The sequence below is a fragment of the Loxodonta africana genome, chromosome 23 (genome assembly GCF_030014295.1).
Source record: "Loxodonta africana isolate mLoxAfr1 chromosome 23, mLoxAfr1.hap2, whole genome shotgun sequence".
Taxonomy (NCBI): domain Eukaryota; kingdom Metazoa; phylum Chordata; class Mammalia; order Proboscidea; family Elephantidae; genus Loxodonta; species Loxodonta africana.
This window is the reverse complement of record NC_087364.1, coordinates 69845800-69861900: the sequence shown is the minus strand read 5'-3', so window position 1 is coordinate 69861900 and position 16101 is coordinate 69845800. Positions and strand designations below refer to the sequence as shown.

The 16101-nt window shown below is 42.0% G+C and overlaps 1 protein-coding gene across 18 annotated transcripts in view; it reads right to left on the bottom strand.

Annotated features, from left to right (window-relative positions):
- Positions 1–16101, bottom strand: part of MBNL1 (muscleblind like splicing regulator 1) — a 213003-nt gene that overhangs the window by 179714 nt on the left and 17188 nt on the right. For 4 of the 18 annotated variants that reach the window (XM_064275618.1, XM_023555387.2, XM_023555384.2 and 1 more), the window contains exon 1: positions 8282–8486. The exons of 9 other annotated variants lie outside the window; for them this stretch is intronic. The gene's annotated coding sequence lies outside the window, so the exon portion shown is untranslated. 5 more of the 18 variants (XM_010595942.3, XM_010595950.3, XM_064275613.1 and 2 more) reach the window with 4 other exon arrangements.

Below are 16101 nucleotides of genomic sequence, written 5' to 3'. Positions count from 1 at the left end.
AGACAAAAACAAGCCTCACAGCTCTGCAAATGATAAAAAGTATTCTCCAGGGCAGCCTGCTTAACCTTTCAGATAAAGGTCATAATGGCTGTTCTACAGCCTTAGAAAGATTAAACAAGATACTTTACAAGGAAGTGTATGGCAAGTGGTAAATTCAAGTACTATAATAATTATTATTTATCTGTTTATAATTTCACTAATCAGAGCTGGTATGGTAGAATAAAATCTATACATTATGGGGCCTGTCTGTGACCCTTCTCCCCCCAAAAAAGGTTATTACTCCTTTTAAGAAATAGACAAAAATGCAATAAACATATAAAGATAAAAATGATAATGCTGATATCAGTTCTGACACTGAAAAAGCAGTTCCATTTTCCAAAACCTGTTCTCACTCAGTGAAGCCTGTTTCTGTTGTTCTACCCCCAACACTGGATTTTCAAGACACAGTTAGATACAGTGTTTGTAGGAACTGACGTTCTGTCTGGCTCATCACTTGGCTTTTTGAAACTAAGATTTAGCAAACAGAAAAATCAATGAGTGGGCCACTGGGTGGGGAAAGCAAGCAGCAACAGCTTTTTCTACCAGCTTTTCCCCCACTGCAGTCCTCTGCCCACCCATGCTTTATGCCCTCACCTAACCTATAGGGTCTCTGCGAGTCGGGATCGACTCCATGGCAATGAGCTGGTTTTTTTTTGTTTGTTTTTTTTTAACCTGCCTAACCCCCTGCTTTCCTTCTACTAGGATAACAGTTATCTGTCCCCAAGGAGTGTAAGATATCATGGTAAAGACAATTCGGTAATCAGGCAAGACAGAAACAAAATGCTAATGTTTCCTATCCTTAACAATGCTGATACACATAAATATATATATATATATCTGCATACATGTGTTGTTGTTTGGTGCCATCGAGTCAATTTAAACTCATAGTGATCCTATGTGCAAGGGAATGAAACCGTGCTGGATCCCACGCCAGCCTCACAATCTCGTCTGTCAATTTGTCATACTGTGGTGGCTTGCGTGTTGCTGTGATGCTGGAAGCTATGCAAGTGGTATTTTTAAGTATCAGCAGGGTCATCCATAGTGGACAGGTTTCAGCAGAGCTTCCAGACTAAGGCAGACTAGGAAGGAGGACCTGATGACCTATTTCTTAATAAACTGGCCAGTGAAAACCTCATGAATATTAGTTATTTATATATATATACACATTTTTATACACACACACACACATGCTGAGAATATGATTGTAATCTTTGGATACAGTGTGAATGATCTATGAGTTATTTTATTTTATTTTTATCGTGCTTTAAGTCAAAGTTTACAAATCGTCAGTCTCTCACACAAAAACATATACACCTTGCTACATACTGCCAGTTGCTCTCCCCCAATGCAACAGCCTGCTCCCTCCCTCCCTCCACTCTCTTTTTTAGTGTCCATTTTGCCAGCTTCTAACCCCCTCTCCAACGGCACCGGGTTTTTTGGGGTTTTAACCCCCTCTACTCTCTCATCTCCCCTCCAGGCAGGAGATCCCAACATAGTCTCAAGACTCCACCTGATCCAAAAAGCTCACTCCTCACCAGCATCCCTCTCCAACCCACTGATCTGTGAGTTTTAATACTAAATCAAATTCAGAAAATATCTTTGATAATGTTATAAATATAAATTGTTTAATGCTTGAGTCTGGCATTCTCGCTAGTTAACATAGTACACGTTTATAACGTGTGTGGACCATTAGGCTGTAAGGTCTTTCACTGTTTATATTTCGTCACATTCCCACTGCATAAAGAACTTTATTATTTCCGTGTATTTTAGAATTTTCTGGAAGAGCCTATTCAACTACAATCATTGCAGACAGAGGCGAATGTGCAGGGATTTTAAGTGCAGAAATTATAGGTAATGTTACCACACCTTCCGTAGCTAAATTCTTAGAATAGGTGATTTTTTTTTTTTTTTGCAAACCCACAAAATTGTGTTCACAATTGTAAACTAATGCCCAAAACTATCAGCCACACCTTCTATTTTTATTTGTTCACTTTTCCCTTATTCAAAATCACATTAAATTGAATACTCCGTTTCTGATTCAAATCTCTTTCCTAATACGTACTTCTCCCACTGCTGTTCATTAAGCGTATACATTTCTTTTCCCAAAACGAGATCGTTTTGCATATTTTAGTATTATTTCCAGCTGCTTAACGTTACTATATATTTTTGGCAAACAACCAAACTGTCAGTCTACTTTCAACTTAACATGCTCTAGGGATAGCTGCCACTGCTCACGTGAGTTACCCACTTTAGTTTCCTAATACATTTTTTAAGTGTTTCATGATTTCAAAAGCTGATATTTTATAGGATTCAAGAGGAAAATGTATGGCAAAGATCTAACAATATTCCAGTATAGGATATTTGGAAAGCCCTATCTTTCTACTAGATAAATGAAAATGGGGTCTGAGAAAATGAAATCTATGAATTGTGGGGCCTCCTCTGCTCCCCCTTCCCCAGTCTATTACTCCTTTTAAGAAATAGAGATAAATGCAATAAAAGCAATACTAAAACTGTATAAATAAAATATGGCAACAATGTTGTTTTAAAACATAACCAAAAATCCTGTGTCTGGATACCACATATAACCCTATGAAAAATAGGGCACGTCACTGAAGAGACCTAATTCATGCTGATTTAAGAGAATCCCATCTTGGGATGTTTGAAAACTAAAGAATGCCTCAGTTTTCCATCACTTGTGCATGTTAGGGCTTTCCCTTTATTACCTGTGTGGTCAGGACCACACAAAGCCTTGCCTCTCCCTAGTCTGAACTTCCCTAGCAGGTTACCCAGCCATTGCTTATGGATGTCACTTTTTACCTCACAGGAATTCCTGCAACTCATAATTCTCCTACCAAACTGCCATCTCTTTTAGGACAAGATAGATCTTAAACGTGGTAGCTCTCACTGAGCCTAGCATGGTATTTTTGACGCAATATGTATTCACCTATAAATCAACTTTACATGATAAAATAATAGCTCATATCAGTGATGTAATGTTTATCTCACATTAAGTTGTACCAATAATCTAGACTCTCGTTAGCTCTTTGAAACAATTGCATTCTTAGTTAAACAGATTCCAAACTGTTTTAAAGATGAAAACGTAGAAAAGTATCACTGTCAAATGTCAATTTTAAAAATCCTTCGGGGAAAAAAAGACCGGACTTGCTGGCTTGACAGAGACTGGAGAAACCCTGACAGTATGGCCCCCAGACATCCTTTCAGCTCAGTAATGAAGTCGCTCCCGAAGTTCACCCATCAGCCAAAGATTAGCCCATAAAACAAAATGACACTAAAGGGGCACCCCAGTCCTGGGGCAAGGACTAGAAGGCAGGAGGGGACAGGAAAGCTGGTAACAGGAAACCCAAGGTTGAGAAGGGAGAGTGTTGACATGTCATGAGGTTGTTAAGCAATGTCATAAAACAGTATGTGTACTAACTGTTTAATGAGAAACTAGTTTGTTCTGTAAACTTTCATCTAAAGTACATCTAAAAAAAAAAAAGAACTGCTGTGGAAAAAAATCCTTTGGAAGAAGAAATCTCTTTATTTTCTGAATTTAGCTAAAAACGAACTGGACTAGAGTTAGTATCTGCACGGACCTCAGCAGTGATCTTTGGATAATATCGTATTTTCTACAGTTCTAAAATAATTATTTAATGGTACGATGTTATATAACATCTGAACGATTTGAATTGACATCATCTTGGGAAAAGTTATACATCCATCACACTTCATATTAGGGTGCATTTTGTGTATAGTTTTTTTTTTTTTTTTTTTACCAACTATTAGTCACCCCTTTTGGTACAGAAACAATACATCTCTCAGTTTCTTAAAAATGATGTCAAAAGAAACCATTTTTCTTGTGATACACACACACTACAGGAAGCATGATGCTATTGCAGAAACAATGGCTTCACCTTTTTAAAATAATTGATCTCAGTGGAAATGTAATTTTCTACTCTATCCAACATGGCTAGATTTCATCTTGAGATTAATATATCCAGGACTGATTTAACATAGATTTAACATAGATTAATCATAGATACCCAGGGTAAGATCTCAAAGAAAAATGGGAAAAATTCCAAATACATAATGCCTAATACTCTAACATAAATCGTTCAACAATTCTTCATTTTTATGGATATCATAGACACATGTGACAAGGTGGCCTCTTTGAAAACATGAATAATTACCTAAAAGAGATATATGGGAACTTCTACAAAACTAATAACATGCAGGCAACTGTGCTCATGTATTTTCTAATTTTCTTTCTTCAAGGATATAGCTGTCATGCTTATACAAATGTACGCTTTTATACTATGAAAAAGACTACATAACAACCAAGTTCTCTATCTCAAATTTAAAGATACAAAAGATGTGTAGAGATATTGAATGCTATATGTTAATAACTCTTCACGAATCCTGTGCTTTGCAATCAATAATTCTCCAACCATTAGTGAATGAGCACAATGACTCATCAGGTGCGTTAATGGGGACAGCTCTTCCCCTCCACCTAAACATGTGCGTTGGCACTAACGGAGGTTTTGTCTCATGTGGAGGGAAACAGATTTAACATGGCACAGGGTGAAGAGGTAACTCTTCTTGAAGCTCTGTATAGAATCAACGCCCCCCAACACATACACACAATATCCATTCTGTCTTATACTTTTGGCATCCTTCAAAGAAATCAAAGTCAGCATACTTTATATGGACAGAAAAGAACTGCATTTTTTTGGCTTCACACTGTGTGTGGCAAAATATACCTCGGTTATGAAAATATCTGAAAGGAATGTTTCCAGGGCCATGTCATTGTGCTTTGTTTACTAGCCAGACGCTTTCTCAAGAATGTACTCAAATTATAAAGACAATGTCGTCGCTTACAGAAATGCTTCAAAGCCAATTAAATTACCACAGAAACATATTTTTACCTTTGCAAACATTCTAAACCAAGCTCTGTTCCCTGGAGGAGAAAATCTTTCGTCCTCGTGAATTTATTAACCTTTTGTTAATGTCTGGTCAGGAGTTTGTTTGGATGTCTTTGGTAGTTGTTATTTTTTTAAGGAAGGAAAGTCATAGCAAAGGAAAACATAGATTAAGCACTTGAAGGTAATTGCTATTTACTGAAAGCTCTATTTTAAAATAAATTTTAGTGACTCGTTTATGTTTGGTAACTTCAGGACAATGATAACTATGGTGTCTCTAAAATGTTTCCAAGTAGCAATCATACTCTATTCTGGCCTTTGAGAGGTGTTAAGACTCATCCCCTAATTATAAGCCTTTTCTCTGTTATTACTACCTCACCATTAAATCTCTAAACTAAATAGTAGTTTTGAGGAAATAAAAATAGACGTTAGGTGGTGCATCTTCTGGAATTTTGGTTACAATGGATAAGAAAGGCAGGAGACTTCTACGCATGAGAAACTTCTTCAGCTTGTAAAAAACAAAAGTCCCTCTGACTACGTTTTAACCAGCAAGCTCTAAGCCCGTAACCTAAAATTTACTTATGCTCTCAGAGAGCTGTTTTCTGCTTTATTCTAGATCACTGTCCAACAGAAATACAATACAAGCTGCAGTTGTTATTTTAAGTTTACTAGCAGCCACATTTAAAAAAGTAAAAAGAAATCAACCTTAATATATTCTTCTGAACCCAATATATCAAAAATATTCTCACTGCAACACATAATTAATATAAAATATATTAATCAGGTGTTTCACACTCTTTCCTTTATACCAACTTATCAAAACCCAGCGTGTATTCTACCTTTGGAGCAAATTTTAGTACAGACTAGCCACATTTCAAGCCCTCAACAGCCACACGTGGATAGTAGCCACTACGTGAGACAGCACAGTCTAGATTTACAAAAATACAATTCTTTTTGGCCTAAAAAAATCTCGAGACATCTTCCTGCATAACATCGTCTATGGCCAGTATTACTGTTGGAATTTTATTTTCAGCAAAGTAGTGAATACATTTCACTTCCTCCACTCCCCTGACCCCTCTTATCTACTGTCCACCCTGACATCCTTCCTTAGAGGACAATTCTTACACTATTCTTTTCAGCTTCTTCTAAGCAAAACCTGAGGAGTTACCTAATCCGCGCATCTTCTATCTCCCAACACAAAGTCAGAAGGTGCAGCAAGGCTATTCTGTTTCCATAAATAGATGTATCAAATACAGGCCTAACGTACGGTGACAGTGATAAATAAAACAGCAGTTTTTTGTTTTTTGTTTTTTTTGCTTGCCATGAAGATAGGAAATTTTATATCATAAATCAACACACCATTCCTCCGTAAGAAATACGATTTTGTGCTTTTTTCCCCCCAGGAGAAACCTTGGAATATTCTGTTCTTGTTCCGGAACAGAACCCTGTGTTTCATTTCAGCGGAATTCTATACCCAGAGGAAGAACAGAATGTGGGAATCTAAATTTGATGAATTCGACTTGGAGTCTAAGTTCTCCCTCGAATGTGGAAACACAAACACAAGCAGTAACATCCCGAAGTATATTACACTTGGGTTTCTCTCTTGGCATAACCGGAGAACACCACACTCCATGCGTTTACTACACACAAACTGTCCTCGGCTGTATGCGAAAAAAATTAAACCAGGCACATGGGAGACTTCTCTGAAGTAACTTAGAAAGAATAAAACCTGATTATTATGTCTTAAGTGACACTGTAATTATAGACGGGTGAACAGGTTTTCTGGTCCTGACCCAACCTGTTCTTTAAAACACAAAAGCCAACTTTTGTAGTTCTCCGTGAGGAAAGCCCCTATTAAACAAATAAAACTACAAACTATGTCTACATTTTGAAAGAAAGCCTAACAACACAACACAGGAATCCAGAAAAAGGAAAAAAAAAAATTAACCTCCATGCAAAGACCCAAAACAACTGAAAACTGGAGCATGGTAAGGGTGCTAAAAACTACATTTGAGCCATACTTGTCACCAACTTTAAGTAAGCCAAGATACAAGTGACAGCAGTGTGCTCTCTCAGGCTACAAAATAACTTATCCTGTGTTTCTGGCTGTAAATCTACCTCTAAGACAGTCGAAGCACCTAACTAAATAGTCTTAGAAGGAATTTTACAGTCGTTGAACTTTCATTTTAACTTGTGTCGGTGATAATATTTTATCTCAGCAGTCGCGGAGGCGAAACGCCAACGCTCTTAAGAACCCACACAGCGAGATAACACGAAGTGGCATCATTTCTGCCGGTATAGGATAGTTAGGTACGAAATACCCTCTGTGTGTCCACGGACACTGAGTTCAAACCCAGGAGGGAGGAACGGCGTGTCCACTGGTGTAGTATTTCAAAGCCCATTGCAGAGGGCCTGCAAATCCAAAGGTATTAATTATGACTTCTCTCTCAATGTATTCATTTGTTTCAGAAATTCCCCAGACTATGGCAGAGTTTATCATCCATTTGCTGACGCCTGTGCCTGTACCAGTGGGCTCCCAAAGTACAGGCAATGACAATAACCTTCCTGGCCGCTTCTTGCTCAGTTTTAACCGCAGGGAAGCAGACTCCACGAAAAGCGACCACAGAACCCCAGCAGCCACATACTCTCCCAGCCCCAGAACCACCGAAGGACACGGTCACTCTCCAGCAACACCCCCGTAGTTGCAAAGTGCTGTGCGTCGGGAAAGAAAAGCTTCACCATATACCTGCTGGCGTTACAGTCTCCGGAACCAAAGTATTCTCACATGACACAATACTACCAATAACAGATTCCGCCTCCGTTTAAAAAAAAAAAAGTGGGGGGGGGGGGAGGGAAGGAGGCGGCTACCTATTTTTCCTGCTTTTGTCTAAAAACCAGAACCCAAGTACTAACTACTTTTCATTCTTTGCACGACAGAAATGCAATCCACCAACGGCGGCTCCACCCGGCGAGCTTCCATACTTACTTTTCTTACAGTTTTTGAGTGACGCACTAGACAACGACGCACAAAAAAGCGGCCCTCTTATGCAAGGCGTTTTCCGCCCTTGCAAACTTGGCAAAAGGCAAACTGGACTGGAATACAGCACTCTCCATATAAGGCAGCCCAGCTAAACATGTCATGCGTAATTTATGGGCAGCAGGCAGAGAATTAACCTCTCGGTGCAACATCTTTGGCCCATCTGAAAGCCGGGCTGGGTGGCAGCCTCAGGGATGCCGGGTCTCCGGAGGAACCGCGCCTCCCAGCTCGGGGACTCGCATCTTCCCGACAAAGGTCACCAAGTTGTAAGGACACGTCCACGCACCTGTTTCTCTGATGCCCCCCCTCTTTCTTTCTAGGCTGCGCTCTGACAGGGTCCGCAGAGCCCCGGGAAAGGCAGCTCGGAGCGGGGCTGCGGCTGCCACCTTCGGCTTCCCCTTTGCGCCCGAGATGGTGCGCGATCTGAAACCTCAGCTGTGGGGAGCCTGCGCCCGCGGCCGGGTCCGAGCAGCAGCGGGTGCACGCCCCCTCTCACTTCCTCCTCCAGCCACGCACAGCCCGGCCGGAGCCCAACAATGCAGAGCAGCAGCCGCCGCGCGGCGGGGAGGAAACGGGGAAAATGGAAACTTACCTCTCACATGGTTTTGTGTGTGTGTATTTTTTTTTTTTTTTTTTTAGAGGAGGCAGCCCGACCGGAGACTGAGTGCCCAAGGCATTGTGGGAGTCCTGATGCCGAGAGGCCCGAGACTGCAAACTGAACTTGTCAGCGGCCTGTCACGGGAGCATGGCGCGCGCCACAACGCGCGCGGCTGCAGCCAGGAGACTGGGGCGCGGAACCCGGGAGCCGGCGCTCGCCCCGCTCGGGTTTCCGCTGCCTGCGCGCCCCTCCCCCGGCCCGGCCCCACCAGGAAGCCCGGGGCGTGCTCGGCGAGCTCGAGGATGCGCGCGGCGCCGGGGCGCGCCCGCCACTCCCCGCCGCCCGCCCGCGCGCGCGCGCGCCCCCGAGCCGCGCTGCAGCCCTGCGCCCCGCCACGCCGCCCCGGAGCCTGCAGCCCGCGCCCGCCAAGTGCATCCCCTCCACCTCGCGTTGGTATCTTCCATCTTCCACGTTCAGTGTGATAGCCGCGGAGCTGGAGTGCAAACGGGGCGCGCTCCTGCGGCTGGCCGGGGCTTCAGACTCGCTGGGCAGACACGGAGAATCTTCCCCCCGACCCCACCCCCAAGAAGCCCTTGGATGGGGCTTTGTACGAAATCCCGCAAAGTTAGGATGAAGGTTAGAATCAGATTAGGACAGAACCCTGGGCATTTGATGGGGCTGCCGCCTTGAAATGCAGCACCCGGTTTTTGAACCTGGGTGCAGAACGGGCGGGAAAAAAAAAAAAAAATCTGCAAGACTGCAAATGTGTGTGTCTTTCTCAAGTAACAGGCTGTCCACGGTTTTGGAATTCCTTAGTAAAACCGATTGTCACACAAGCACAAACACTCACATACCAGCTTTCCCTCTCGTTTGTAAATCATATTGGGAACTTGAAATCCCTTTTATCCCCAACCCTCCATTATATGATTTATAGGAAGAAAAGTCCCCTCTTTAAAAATAAAGTAACATTTTGTAAAATACTGGAATATTCCAAGGCAAACAAACCGTATTATTGCTGGACCAAAAGGAACCACAGTCTCAAAATTGTAATTCACTGGGTGTTAATAGAAGTTACTTAACTTCACTTTGACTGGAAAGAATCCTGGGACTTTTGAGATGTGATAAAGTTTTGGAGATTTGGGGGCATGACTTCCTTTGAATTTAAGGAATTTTGATCATTTTTCCAAGAACGATCCTAATTAAAAACACTTGTTCTGAGTTTTGGACACAGTTTGGGACAAAATATTGGATATGGTGCAACATTCTTCCGACAGGTTTGTCGTTAGGGTGTGTTAAAGAGGGTGAGGCCTACTTAAGGGGAAAAAGGAAAAACATCGTGAAAGCTGCTAAAGTACAAAAATACTTCCAGAAGCTCTAATAACAGACTTGAGTTATTGACCCTTGGCTAGATTCACAGAACAGTTGAGTTAATATTGTGCACAGCCCTCGCCAGAAAAGATAAATAAACTAAAAGGTGCCACTTCTTGGTGTTAATCATTAAAAAGCACCCAAGTGTCCTACACAGTTGAACCAAATTAAAAGGACGTGGCCACTTTGTAGAGAACAGGGATGGGCACTTCCTGCCAGTTAGTTACTGCCCCCAAGCTCTGGGAATTTTCTTTTTTCTTTTTCAACATTCACTTAACAACTACATTGAGTGCCTTCCACACTGCTGATACAAAAATGTGTAAAACACGTGCACTCGAGTGATGAAACCTCTACGAGGGAAGAGACAAATTAATCAATTTCCTCAGTCTGAGGGAAAAGGGCTAAAATGGGGGCGGTAAGACCATGAGAACCATGAGAGGGTTAGGGAAGGCTTCCTGGAGGAGGTACATTTAACTGGTGCCTCAAAAGGTATGTAGAAGTTAGCGAAGTGAAAAGGGTGTTGAGTCCAGGCTGAGTGTAGAATGAAGAACATGGCTCGTATGAGAGACTTGCCAGTCTTTCTCTGAGAAGGGACAGAGGGTAAACGTAAGAGGAGCGCAGATGAGGGCGAAAGTAGGTCTGTGTTATTCCAAGAAGTCTCACCTTTATTGTACTGAGCTTCGTTTTACACAGCAAGAGCCAGACGTAGAGATGGGACTTGTATTTAAGAAAGATCCCACGGCAGCAGCTTGGAGGCTGAATGAGTGTGGGGTGCTGGCTGATGGAAGGGTGAATGGGTGTGGACAGACTGGAAAAATTACTCACGCAGAGAATGAGGAAGGGAGGAGCCTTGGGAGACTCCCAAGTTCCTAGCTTCATCTACTGAATTGTCAGCTACTTGCCTTTTAATGTCTTCGGTTTGCCTTCCACTCTCTTATGACCACGGAGACCTCCCTTCTGAATTTGGGCCACCTTTGCATCTGCTGGCAGGCTGGTGCCCTAGCTGGCTTCTGTGTCCCTCTCCACAGAATGCCCAATGAACTGCCAAAGGCAAATCCTGGTTGTGGGAATTTATTTTCAATTGTTCTCAGACGATTGAAAATAGACTTCCAAGTTAGAGCTTTGGTGTTCTTTTTTCCTGTGGGTGAGCAAATTTGCTGTTTGGAGAAATATAATGAAAAACAGGACTTTGAACCTGTGTCTGGTACAAGAGAAGGAATTATTTTTCCACACCAGGGCTAGAAGAGAGGGAAACTTCTGGAACAAAAGCAAAATTGAAACTGAGACAAATTTTCTGCTCCAGCGAACAGAACACAGAGAAATACAAGAAAGATCCTTGAGCATGAGACACGGTAGAATAAACATCCTAGTAAATGAGAAAGATGAGAAAAACTTATTTTACATTAAAAAAAAAAAGGACAAATAAGAAAACTCTCAATAAAAACAATGGCCCATCCAGAAATCAAAAATGAGTTAAAATAAATTGTGATATAAAACTTCTCTGCTACTGATTTAGCCTAATAGGTTATCACGTGAATGATGATGTTGAAAATTTTGAAGCACCGTAACAAATGCCAGAGCCTATGCTAAAAATATGGAATCATGTGGCCAGCTTTCAGCTACCAGCAGCATTCTAACCACATTTCATATTGTGGAAATTATTTAAAAAACATTATAGTAATAAAAATAAATAGTTCCCCATTTAGAAGAGCACTGATATTCCCTCAGTGCCAAGACAGCTTTAGATTCTCTCTTTCTTCTATAGGGTTATAGTCCACAGGTTCCTGAGTGAATACACCCATAAGTATAAAGAGAAGGTCATTTGTGGGTGGAGAGGGAAATTACAGAAAACAATTTCAGATGAAATAAAACTACATTTTCAGATAGATAGAGGAAAGAATGTCCCTTGTGAGCGCCTGAAATACTTCGGCCCATTAGCACCTTAATTATACCACGGAACCCTAACAGAAATACAGCTAAGCAATACGGTTTTTGGAGATCATATCAGTTATCTGGTTTACCAATAATACAGGTAAAAGAAATGGCAGCATTTATCTTTTTCGATCAAATGGGAGTCTTTAAGGCACCCGTGTAAGTATGTCTATGTGCGTGAATTATATCTTTCTTGTCCAGTATACCACATTCGCTGAGCCTTGATGGTGCAGTGGTTAAGAGCTATGGTTGCTGACCAAAAGGTCAGATGTTCCAATCCACCAGCCGTTCCTTGGAAACCCTATGGGGCAGTTCTTCTGTGTCCTATAGGGTCGCTATGAGTCAGAATCTACTCGACGGCAACAGGGTTTATACTACATTCACAGCTCAACAAGCTCTCCCATTCCCTTTGCAACAGAGTCCATTCTGACTCATAGCGACCCTACAGGCAAGAGTAGAACTGCCCAATAAGGTTTCCAAGGAGCAGCTGGTGAATTCCAACTGTTGACCTCTTGGTTAGCAGCTGAACTCTTAACCACTGCACCACAGGGGTCCCGAATTTTAGCCGTGAGTGGAAAATTAGAGGCCATCTGGCCTTATTCCCTTATCAGACCAGACGAGAATATTGCGTAAATGGCTACGCACCATGGCAGAGCAAAAGTGGCATTAATGTCTCCGGACTCTCTTGGGCCATTTATTTTCATTGTTTTCCTTAAAGACAACGGGTACAAGAAGCTCTAACATGGGCACAAGGTTTTCCCAAGGTTTATGTGATGAGAGGCCATTTTAGATTTCTAGGTGCATGGGTCTTCCTTCCTCTAGTATTTCCTTTTTTTCCTTCCTTTCTCCATTGCATTTTTCTATCCTTCCTTCCTTCTTACCATACAAAAAACACTACTCACACTGACTGTATTCCTTTCACAAATGTTTATTGAGCTTCAACCCTGACTAAGCCCTGTTCTAGGTACTGTGGTTATAGAAATAAATAACACAGGCAAGCACCTTCCTTCAAGGAGTTTGTATTTCGGAGCGGGGGGGCAGGGGGAGTGGGAAAGGCAGTAAACAAGTTAAAAAAAAAGATATGGAAAAAGATAAATGTATCAGATAATTTCAGAGGGTGATCAGTGCTATGAACTAAAATTAAGCAGGTCCAAAGGGATGAAGAGGAGAAGCTGTGTTTTAAACCAGATGGTCAAAGACAGAGGCAGTCATGAGGTCCAAGGATTGAGTATATTCTGGGCCTGGGATTCAGTGGTGACTAAAAAACTAACGGTGTAGTTGCTTACGGTCCAGGGAGAGAAATCATCAATCTTAATCAAATAATTACATTTCAAAACACAAAGCTACAATCACGATGCTTTTGGTCAGCAGGAACCATTGAAGCGTTTGGTTGTACTGGGGAAGGGAGGGCAGCCGAGCAGAGAGGCAAGAAGAAGGGACTGGCCCATGATCCAGATTTGCTTTTCACAGAGAAAACTAGATTACTTTGGACTGCTGTGTGCAGCTTGATGGTCTAATCTCAGAACAGAATGCATAGAGTGAGCCGCTATTTTTCAAATTTGCATTCTAGTTGGAAATGAGAGCCTGTCAGAAGAAGGGGCCCTGGCAAGGAGGGCGAGGGGCAGCAAATGGCAGAAGGTTCGGCAACAGAAAAAGATTATGTTTAAACCCTTAGGAGTGGAATACAGCAAACATGAATTTTAATTCTTGAGCTGGCGAGAATCTGTAAGATGACAACCTCTATTCTCCACATGTGTGTGGGGGTGTGCAGGTGTGACTCATTTCTAACTTAAAATCAACACTATATAGAAAATTCAAAATTACTAAAGACAGAAAGAATATTTTCTATAACTATCAACAGTGATTCCAGTTCTCAGAGATAATCACACTGAATATTACAGTTTTTTCTCTTCCAGGTGTTTCTTAATGCATCTTTTCTTATATAGTTGATATCATAACCCCCCCAAAAAAGCCCATTGCCATTGAGTCGATTCTGACATATATGCAATTTTTTTCACTTAAAAGAGAATATAACCTTACAAAACAAATGACATTCCCCCCGTCATTCATTATAATCTTCATTTTACAAGGTTCACAACATGGGTGGTTCAGCATTAACATTCTCATCTTCCTCGCAGGAGAACAGACAAACAAACAAAAAACCCAAACCCGTTACTACTGAGTCCATTCTGACTCACAGCAACCCTAGGGTTTCCAAGGAGCGGCTGGTGGATTCGCACTGCAAACCTTTTGGTTAGCAGCCAAACGCTTAAACCACCACCTGGACTCTGTGCAGGGGACCCAGGTTCAATTCCCAGCCAGTGCACCTCATGACCAGCCACCACGCATCTGTCACTGGAGGCTTACATTTGCTACCATGCTGAACAGGTTTCAGCAGACCTTCCAGACTAAGGTAGACTAGGAAGAAAAGTCTGGTGATCCACTTCTGAAAATCAGGCAATGAAAACCCTATGACTAACAAGGGTAACCAACCAAACCCAGTGCCATCGAGTTGATTGTGACTCCTAGCGACCCTACAGGACAGAGCAGAACTGCCCCATAGAGTTTCCAAGGAGCGCCTGGCGGATTCGAACTGCCGACCCTTTGGTTAGCAGCCCGTAACACTTAACCACTACGCCACCAGGGTTTCCGGATAACAAGGGTATGATCCACAATTGATCGTGGGGATGGCACAGGACCTGGCAGCATTTCCTTCCGTTGTGCATGGGGGATGCCATGAGCCAGGGACCGACTTGACGGCAGCTAACAACAATGACAACCGAGGCTGGAGAGTTGATACTTGACCAAAGCTTCAATGTCAGTAATGGGGCAAGTTTCCTGTGCTACGGTTCAGGAAGCTGACAGCTTATACCCAACAATATAGATGGGAAATATATTTTTGATCACTCTACCTGGGCTATACACACATCTATACTGTGGACTGTCATTTAAGCAAAAGGGAAAAGACACAATAGTGGTATTTTAATAAATAAAGCAGGTACAAAAATAAATATCAAACAGGCAGCCAGATGGTAAAATTGGACATATTATCAATGTATATTTATAATGTATATTTATACCTAGGGGCCCTGGTGGTGCAGTAGTTAAGAGCTTGGCTGCTAACCAAAAGGTCGGCAGTTCAAATCCACCAGTGGCTCCTTGGAAGCCCTATGGGGCAGTTCTACTCTGTCCTATAGGGTCTCTGTGAGTTAGAATCCACTCACTGGCAACAGGTTTATTTATACCTAATGTTAGGAAGGGCTTTCTGCCAGCTCATAAAATGATGTGTTGTGGCTGAACAGCCCCGGAATTCCTCTGTAATATTTCTAAACTAGTATCTACTAAGTCTTATAGTATAGATGGTATACTGTAACTATTCTATGTACTGTAATTCAAACATTTTTACATGGTAATCCTTTTCCGTAAGGGAAAAAAAGTATCTGAAAAAAATATGGCAATAGCTATATTTATTCCAAAAGCCAAAATAATTTTTGAAAATGACAATAAACCCAAAAACAAACCCACTGCCATCAAGCTGATTCCGATTCATAGCGACCCGAAAGGACAGAGTAGAGCTTCCCCCATGGGGTTTCCAAGGCTGTAAATCTTTGTGGAACCAGGCTGCCACATCGTTCTCCCGCAGAGCCGCTGGTGGTTTCAAATCCCCTACCTCTCAGTTAGCAGTCGAGCACTTTAATCACTGCGCCACTAGGGCTCCTTGGAAATGCCATTAGCAGAGTTTATTTTTTCCCCTTAAATGCCTGCTGTATCTACGTATTCATTTCATTCTTGAGATTCCTTTCTTTGGCTTCTCGGATATTCTGCCGCCCTCTTGCTTTTCATTGCATTGTGTGTGTTCTCTCTATGGATCTTTTGTTGCCGTCTCCTATTGCTTCTTACCTCTTCTCTGGGTTTTCTGACATTACCTCAAAGGATGTCCTAAAGAGACTTTTGAAAAAGAACAACTTCTGTCAAGTGAATAGAGGGTGGGAGCTTTACAGGCACATCTTTTTCTCTTCTTTCCTCTTTGTCTTGTCCAACAATGTGGAAACTGGGCAGTACAGCCCTAAATTAAGTCTGATATCTCAACTCAAGCATCGGTACACTGGCTATTGCTCCTTAGTTCGCTTAACAAATACTTACTGAGCACTCACCATGGGCCAAATTGCTATATATGGACTAAACCAAACCCAAACCAAATCCGTGGC